Source organism: Pimephales promelas, chromosome 4 (genome assembly GCF_988280905.1).
Source record: "Pimephales promelas chromosome 4, fPimPro1.hap1.1, whole genome shotgun sequence".
In the NCBI taxonomy this organism is placed as follows: domain Eukaryota; kingdom Metazoa; phylum Chordata; class Actinopteri; order Cypriniformes; family Leuciscidae; genus Pimephales; species Pimephales promelas.
Window position 1 is genome coordinate 25,564,374 of NC_142772.1, and position 8,894 is coordinate 25,573,267.

The window sequence follows — 8,894 nt, forward strand, 5'->3', positions numbered from 1 at the left end:
GTTGCACTCAGGTCTAAGTCTCATGGCCCTCTATCAGAATCCAAAGTTTTGAGAAGATTAGGGATACTTAATTTTTCGCCCAAAAAAAAAACGTAAGGGGTAACACTGTCGTTTTTTTTTTTGGTCGAAATTTTGAATTTCAATATCTCAGCTCTGGAAGGGTCTAGAGCCTCCATTTTTGCACTAAGGTTTAAGTCTCATGGCCCTCTATCAGAATCCAGAGTTTTGAGAAGATTGGGCATACTTAATTTTTCGCCCCCCAAAAAAAACGTAAGGGGTAACACTGTCGTTTTTTTTTTTGGTCGAAATTTTGAATTTCGATATCTCAGCTCTGGAAGGATCTAGAGCCTCCATTGTTGCACTCAGGTCTAAGTCTCATGGCCCTCTATCAGAATCCAGAGTTTTGAGAAGATTGGGGATACTTAATTTTTCGCCCAAAAAAAAAAAACGTAAGGGGTAACACTGTCGTTTTTTTTTTCGGGTCGAAATTTTGAATTTCGATATCTCAGCTCTGGAAGGGTCTAGGGCCTCCATTGTTGCACTCAGGTCTAAGTCTCATGGCCCTCTATCAGAATCCAGAATTTTGAGAAGATTGGGGATACTTAATTTTTCGCCCAAAAAAAAACTTAAGGGATAACACTGTCGTTTTTTTTTTCTGGTCGAAAATTTGAATTTCGATATCTCAGCTCTGGAAGGGTGTAGAGCCTCCATTGTTGCACTCAGGTCTAAGTCTCATGGTCCTCTATCAGAATCCAGAGTTTTGAGAAGATTGGGGATACTTAATTTTTCGCCCAAAAAAAAAAACGTAAGGGGTAACACTGTCGTTTTTTTTTTCGGGTCGAAATTTTGAGTTTCGATATCTCAGCACTGGAAGGGTCTAGAGCCTCCATTGTTGCACTCAGGTCTATGTCTCATGGCCCTCTATCAGAATCCAGAGTTTTGAGAAGATTGGGGATACTTCATTTTTCGGCCAAAAAAAAAAAACGTAAGGGGTAACACTGTCGTTTTTTTTTTCTGGTCGAAATTTTGAATTTCGATATCTCAGCTCTGGAAGGGTCTAGAGCCTCCATTGTTGCACTCAGGTCTATGTCTCATGGCCCTCTATCAGAATCCAGAGTTTTGAGAAGATTGGGGATACTTAATTTTTCGGCCAAAAAAAAAAAAACGTAAGGGGTAACACTGTCGTTTTTTTTTTTCGGGTCGAAATTTTGAGTTTCGATATCTCAGCTCTGGAAGGGTCTAGAGCCTCCATTGTTGCACTCAGGTCTAAGTCTCATGGCCCTCTATCAGAATCCAAAGTTTTGAGAAGATTAGGGATACTTAATTTTTCGCCCAAAAAAAAAAACGTAAGGGGTAACACTGTCGTTTTTTTTTTTTTTGGTCGAAATTTTGAATTTCGATATCTCAGCACTGGAAGGGTCTAGAGCCTCCATTGTTGCACTCAGGTCTATGTCTCATGGCCCTCTATCAGAATCCAGAGTTTTGAGAAGATTGGGGATACTTAATTTTTCACCCCCCAAAAAAAACGTAGGGGGTAACACTGTCGTTTTTTTTTTTGGTCGAAATTTTGAATTTCGATATCTCAGCTCTGGAAGGGTCTAGAGCCTCGATTTTTGCACTTAGATTTAAGTCTCATGGCCCTCTATCAGAATCCAGAGTTTTGAGAAGATTGGGGATACTTAATTTTTCACCCAAAAAAAAAACGTAAGGGGTAACACTGTCGTTTTTTTTTTTCGGGTCGAAATTTTGAGTTTCGATATCTCAGCTCTGGAAGGGTCTAAAGCCTCCATTGTTGCACTCAGGTCTAAGTCTCATGGCCCTCTATCAGAATCCAGAGTTTTGAGAAGATTGGGGATACTTAATTTTTCGCCCAAAAAAAAAGAAAAACGTAAGGGGTAACACTGTTGTTTTTTTTCGGGTCGAAATTTTGATTTTCGATATCTCAGCTCTGGAAGGGTCTAGAGCCTCCATTGTTGCACTCAGGTCTATGCCTCATGGCCCTCTATCAGAATCCAGAGTTTTGAGAAGATTGGGGATACTTAATTTTTCGCCCAAAAAAAAAGAAAAACGTAAGGGGTAACACTGTTGTTTTTTTTTCGGGTCGAAATTTTGATTTTCGATATCTCAGCTCTGGAAGGGTCTAGAGCCTCCATTGTTGCACTCAGGTCTATGTCTCATGGCCCTCTATCAGAATCCAGAGTTTTGAGAAGATTGGGGATACTTAATTTTTCGGCCAAAAAAAAAAAACGTAAGGGGTAACACTGTCGTTTTTTTTTTTCGGGTCGAAATTTTGAGTTTCGATATCTCAGCTCTGGAAGGGTCTAGAGCCTCCATTGTTGCACTCAGGTCTAAGTCTCATGGCCCTCTATCAGAATCCAAAGTTTTGAGAAGATTAGGGATACTTAATTTTTCGCCCAAAAAAAAAAACGTAAGGGGTAACACTGTCGTTTTTTTTTTTTTGGTCGAAATTTTGAATTTCGATATCTCAGCACTGGAAGGGTCTAGAGCCTCCATTGTTGCACTCAGGTCTATGTCTCATGGCCCTCTATCAGAATCCAGAGTTTTGAGAAGATTGGGGATACTTAATTTTTCACCCCCAAAAAAAAACGTAAGGGGTAACACTGTCGTTTTTTTTTTTTGGTCGAAATTTTGAATTTCGATATCTCAGCTCTGGAAGGGTCTAGAGCCTCGATTTTTGCACTTAGATTTAAGTCTCATGGCCCTCTATCAGAATCCAGAGTTTTGAGAAGATTGGGGATACTTAATTTTTCACCCAAAAAAAAAACGTAAGGGGTAACACTGTCGTTTTTTTTTTTCGGGTCGAAATTTTGAGTTTCGATATCTCAGCTCTGGAAGGGTCTAAAGCCTCCATTGTTGCACTCAGGTCTAAGTCTCATGGCCCTCTATCAGAATCCAGAGTTTTGAGAAGATTGGGGATACTTAATTTTTCGCCCAAAAAAAAAGAAAAACGTAAGGGGTAACACTGTTGTTTTTTTTTCGGGTCGAAATTTTGATTTTCGATATCTCAGCTCTGGAAGGGTCTAGAGCCTCCATTGTTGCACTCAGGTCTATGCCTCATTGCCCTCTATCAGAATCCAGAGTTTTGAGAAGATTGGGGATACTTAATTTTTCGCCCAAAAAAAAAAGAAAAACGTAAGGGGTAACACTGTTGTTTTTTTTTCGGGTCGAAATTTTGATTTTCGATATCTCAGCTCTGGAAGGGTCTAGAGCCTCCATTGTTGCACTCAGGTCTATGCCTCATGGCCCTCTATCAGAATCCAGAGTTTTGAGAAGATTGGGGATACTTAATTTTTCGCCCAAAAAAAAAAAACGTAAGGGGTAACACTGTTTTTTTTTTTTCGGGTCGAAATTTTGAGTTTCAATATCTCAGCACTGGAAGGGTCTATAGCCTCCATTGTTGCACTCAGGTCTATGTCTCATGGCCCTCTATCAGAATCCAGAGTTTTGAGAAGATTGGGGATACTTAATTTTTCGCCCAAAAAAAAAAAACGTAAGGGGTAACACTGTCGTTTTTTTTTCGGGTCGAAATTTGGAGTTTCGATATCTCAGCACTGGAAGGGTCTAGAGCCTCCATTGTTGCACTCAGGTCTATGGCTGCGTCCAAAACCGCATACTCAATGAGTAGGTACTTAATTTCAATAAGTACTTACTCAACGAGCGCTAAAAGAGTAGGTACTTTATAGCCAAATCTCGTTGAGCATGAATGAGAACCGGACATCTGCCATGTTGACGTTATCATGTGACCTACTACGACGTGTTATCATCATATCACAAGCGCAAAGAAATGAACAGCGACACGTTTAATTCTTCTATCTATAAATATCTTGACATTGATGAAACTTTCTCATTTTGTTGTGGTATTGTTGAAGAAACAGCTGATATTTTTTTTATTAAGAAACCCCCAAATCGTCACCTCTTGAATATATGTTGTTAATTTCTTTATTTTATACCCAAAACCTTTCTCCTTTAAGTTTTCCTCCTTTTCTTGATGAATTTACCTCGTTTCATCCCTCAGACCTATAACAACAAAACAACAACATTTTTCATGTATTATGAAGAACTATTTAAAGATATTTAGCCTTGTTATTGTTCCTTTTTCCTGTATTATGATGTAAACAAACCAATGATCTTTATGTTTTCTGTTTTGTCATTATGACTATTATGGTATCTTTCCATGATCTTGTATGTAATACGTTTATAAGTTTAAATTATGAGTGACAGGTGTACTAACACTTCATAACATCAGTGACTCGACAGCACAACCTAGAACAGTTTTCCTCTGCGTTTGTAATGTCTGCACAAAGGAGACGGGCAGCTGCTCGAAGATCTCTTTTGGAGAAAACTGTTGATTTTATACTCGAAAAATGTAAGTATCACTCCTTAAAAATTAATATTACCTCAGAATGAATTGCATTGTTAGCCCACCCCAAAACTTAAACAAAATAATAATATTAAATGCTGACCAATACTTAATTATATAACTTTTTTATATACTAAAAATATAATTTAATATAACAAGCAAAATGTAATTTGTTTTGTCATATGACAGTTATGCATGAATAAATTTATATTCATAAATGCAGTGAAACATCTCAATTATCAGTCAATCGATGAATTAATGGATACATTAATTAAATAATTCAATTTTATATACTGACAACAATAATAAAAATGAATAAATGAGTAAAAGAACAAATAAAAGTAACCATCACAATAAACAAATGCATTATACAAGTCAACAACACATGAAACAAAGCTTTATTCAAACTACAAACATGTATTTACAGGGCTGAACACCACATCCTAATGCCGTCTCAACACAGCGGTTCCCATTCTGCGGCTTTATTCTGATGAATTCACCAGAGGGGACTGTGCCTTCGTCCCGGAGCTTGTTGCTGCGCTGCGCTTCACAATCTGAGGCAATAAGGGCAGGTGGAGAGATAGAGGGTCTTGTAAGGGCAGGTGGAGAGATGGAGGGACTCATCCATGGCAACACTTCCAGGATGCAGCTCTAGGCTCCTCATCCTCAGTGCTCACACCAGTCTGCAGACATTTCTGTTCCTACAAAAATGCACAAACATTATACAAAAGCAGTAATTTTAACACAATGTCATTTGATTTATGTATTAAAAATAACCTTACTTTATATTTGAGTAAAATCCCTAAAACAAATGCTGCCATCATCTTTCCTTGCAGGTCTTGCTCCACCACAAAAGCTATGCAGCAAATGCACAGAAATCAAGAATCAGAAAAGTGTTGTAATTTCTCTACTTGAAATTTGTACAATAATTCAAATAAACTACAATTTAAGATTGAATAGATTTTGTTATCCATTTCTGTAGTATACTCACTCAGAGCCTTTCATGACAGCATTCAGCATCATGAGCCTCTCTCCAGCAGATAAACACACGCGTGTTCTTCTGTCCCTGTAACATACAGACAAGATTCACATTACGAGTTCAACACTGAATTTACATGCTGAGGTTGATGTGTTAACTCACTTTTAATCCAACTTAAATGTTCCTCAATATATCAACACTAATAAGGGACAAATTAAATATAACATATTTAGTTACTTTATAGATTTGTTTATTTACCTTATTTACAGTACATTTGTCTAATGTAAGTAGTGTTGTTGACAACAGTGAATTATCCTTCATATTAATAGCACACATAACGTTACATCACTCAGATGTATTTTTCATGTTGGGATGTGCTCATCTGCAATACTTAAACAATATTTTCATTTCAGATGTAAATAGACATTTTAAATAAGCGTATTTAAGATGTAACGTTATATGGTTATGTAAATCCATTTTAGAAACTTACGTGTAGCCTACTTACTGGAGCTCCCCTGTTTAACTAACTAATAAAACATGTGTTTACAGTAAAATCACAACTATACTATACTGTCTAAGTCCTTTAGACCTTCAACAGTTAAAACGTTTACTCTATAGTAGTTTAACACATACGATTTAAACACAAGAAACCGTGTTTACTCACATTTGAAAACCCCTGCTGATCTCCGATGTTGATAATGACGTATGCTCTCCCGTGGCCTCCTGGGATAGAAGAGTATCCATCGGATGAACACTCAAAAATCGGGGCGAAAGCAGGAGATCATCCGGGAACTTCTCGCCTACTCTTTTATGAGTACTGAGGTTTCGGACATACTACTCCTTTCAAATACTATTTCCCCCTACTATATAGTACGAAAGTAGGAATATTCGGACGTACTATAAGTATACGTATGCCCGAATCTCGCGATAATTAGTACGTCACTCTGGTAATTCTCGCCTACTCTTTTATGGATACTAAGGATTTGGACATACTTATTCGCTCGCCTACTGCTTTTTCCATACTATATAGTAGGGAAGTATGCGGTTTCGGACGCAGCCTATGTCTCATGGCCCTCTATCAGAATCCAGAGTTTTGAGAAGATTGGGGATACTTAATTTTTCGCCCAAAAAAAAAACGTAAGGGGTAACACTGTCGTTTTTTTTTCTGGTCGAAATTTTGAATTTCCATATCTCGGCTCTGGATGGGTCTAGAGCCTCCATTGTTGCACTCAGGTCTATGTCTCATGGCCCTCTGTCAGAATCCAGAGTTTTGAGAAGATTGGGGATACTTAATTTTTCAACCCAAAAAAAAAACGTAAGGGGTAACACTGTCGTTTTTTTTTCTGGTCGAAATTTAGAATTTCGATATCTCAGCTCTGGAAGGGTCTAGAGCCTCCATTGTTGCACTCAGGTCTAAGTCTCATGGCCCTCTATCAGAATCCAGAGTTTTGAGAAGATTGGGGATACTTAACTTTTCGTCCCAAAAAAACAAAACGTAAGGGGTAACACTGTTGTTGTTGTTTTTTCGGGGGCGAAATTTTGATTTTGATATCTCAGCTCTGGAAGGGTCTAGAGCCTCCATTGTTGCACTCAGGTCTATGTCTCATGGCCCTCTATCAGAATCCAGAGTTTTGAGAAGATTGGGCATACTTATTTTTTCGCCCCCCCAAAAAAAACGTAAGGGGTAACACTGTCGTTTTTTTTTTCTGGTCGAAATTTTGAATTTCGATATCTCAGCACTGGAAGGGTCTAGAGCCTCCATTGTTGCACTCAGGTCTATGTCTCATGGCCCTCTATAAGAATCCAGAGTTTTGAGAAGATTGGGGATACTTAATTTTTCGCCCAAAAAAAAAAACGTAAGGGGTAACACTGTCGTTTTTTTTTTCGGGTCGAAATTTTGAGTTTCGATATCTCAGCACTGGAAGGGTCTAGAGTCTCCATTGTTGCACTCAGGTCTATGTCTCATGGCCCTCTATCAGAATCCAGAGTTTTGAGAAGATTGGGGATACTTAATTTTTCGGCCAAAAAAAAAAAACGTAAGGGGTAACACTGTCGTTTTTTTTTTCTGGTCGAAATTTTGAATTTCGATATCTCGGCTCTGGAAGGGTCTAGAGCCTCCATTGTTGCACTCAGGTCTATGTCTCATGGCCCTCTATCCGAATCCAGAGTTTTGAGAAGATTGGGGACACTTAATTTTTCGCCCAAAAAAAAAAATGTAAGGGGTAACACTGTCGGGGTTTTTTTCTGGTCGAAATTTTGAATTTCGATATCTCAGCTCTGGAAGGGTCTAGAGCCTCCATTGTTGCACTCAGGTCTATGTCTCATGGCCCTCTATCAGAATCCAGAGTTTTGAGAAGATTGGGCATACTTAATTTTTCGCCCCCCAAAAAAAAGGTAAGGGGTAACACTGTCGTTTTTTTTTTCTGGTCGAAATTTTGAATTTCGATATCTCAGCTCTGGAAGGGTCTAGAGCGTCCATTGTTGCACTCAGGTCTATGTCTCATGTCCCCCTATCAGAATCCAGAGTTTTGAGAAGATTGGGGATACTTAATTTTTCGGCCAAAAAAAAAAACGTAAGGGGTAACACTGTCGTTTTTTTTTTCTGGTCGAAATTTTGAATTTCGATATCTCGGCTCTGGAAGGGTCTAGAGCCTCCATTGTTGCACTCAGGTCTATGTCTCATGGCCCTCTATCAGAATCCAGAGTTTTGAGAAAATTGGGGACACTTAATTTTTCGCCCAAAAAAAAAAACGTAAGGGGTAACACTGTCGTTTTTTTTTTTCTGGTCGAAATTTTGAATTTCGATATCTCAGCTCTGGAAGGGTCTAGAGCCTCCATTGTTGCACTCAGGTCTATGTCTCATGGCCCTCTATCAGAATCCAGAGTTTTTAGAAGATTGGGGATACTTAATTTTTCGCCCAAAAAAAAAAAAAACGTAAGGGGTAACACTGTCGTTTTTTTTTTCGGGTCGAAATTTTTATTTTCGATATCTCAGCTCTGGAAGGGTCTAGAGCCTCCATTGTTGCACTCAGGTCTAAGTCTCATGGCCCTCTATCAGAATCCAAAGTTTTGAGAAGATTAGGGATACTTAATTTTTCGCCCAAAAAAAAAAACGTAAGGGGTAACACTGTCGTTTTTTTTTTTGGTCGAAATTTTGAATTTCGATATCTCAGCTCTGGAAGGGTCTAGAGCCTCCATTTTTGCACTCAGGTTTAAGTCTCATGGCCCTCTATCAGAATCCAGAGTTTTGAGAAGATTGGGGACACTTAATTTTTCGCCCAAAAAAAAAAAAACGCAAGGGGTAACACTGTCGGGGTTTTTTTCTGGTCGAAATTTTGAATTTCGATATCTCAGCTGTGGAAGGGTCTAGAGCCTCCATTGTTGCACTCAGGTCTATGTCTCATGGCCCTCTATCAGAATCCAGAGTTTTGAGAAGATTGGGGATACTTAATTTTTCGCCCAAAAAAAAAAATGTAAGGGGTAACACTGTCGTTTTTTTTTCGGGTCGAAATTTTGATTTTCGATATCTCAGCT

General features: G+C 38.5%; 1 long non-coding RNA gene across 1 annotated transcript; it reads right to left on the reverse strand.

Moving 5' to 3' along the window:
* Positions 1-5,099: 5,099 nt before the first annotated feature.
* LOC148981710 (uncharacterized) lies at positions 5,100-6,227 on the reverse strand. Its single transcript, XR_016168185.1, has 3 exons — positions 6,025-6,227; positions 5,373-5,447; positions 5,100-5,237 (listed from the first exon to the last, which is right to left on the reverse strand). It is a non-coding gene; the product is annotated as an uncharacterized LOC148981710 (long non-coding RNA).
* Between the last annotated feature and the right edge of the window lie 2,667 nt (positions 6,228-8,894).